A 444-nucleotide genomic window follows, 5' to 3' on the forward strand; every position below is an offset into this window, starting at 1 on the left:
TTTTCTTCACTAAAGGAATGGTTAGGATTATTCTGTTACTTTATTTAACAAAGCATGTTATCAAAAAGATTTAGAACTTCAAATGTCTGAGATATATTTTTATATCTAGATCAAAGATGTCTGAGATATTTTTTTAAGAGAACAAAGGAGATGAAAGTTGTTTTTTGGGAAAACTACTTGTTTGGGGCTGAATTGTGATCCCCCAAATTAGTATGTTGAAGTTCTAAACTCCAGTACCTCAGAATGTGTCTGTATTTGGAGATAGGGCCTTTAACAAGGCAAAGTAAAATTAAGTCATATTGAGGCCTTAATCCAATCTAGTTACTATCCTTATAAAACAGAATTTGGGTGTAGGCAAAACACACAGACCTAGGGACAACCATGTGATGACATAGTGAGAAGGCAGCCCTGCAAACCAAGGAAAGAGGGTTGAGAAGAAACCAA

The sequence above is a fragment of the Mustela lutreola genome, chromosome 3 (assembly GCF_030435805.1).
Source record: "Mustela lutreola isolate mMusLut2 chromosome 3, mMusLut2.pri, whole genome shotgun sequence".
In the NCBI taxonomy this organism is placed as follows: domain Eukaryota; kingdom Metazoa; phylum Chordata; class Mammalia; order Carnivora; family Mustelidae; genus Mustela; species Mustela lutreola.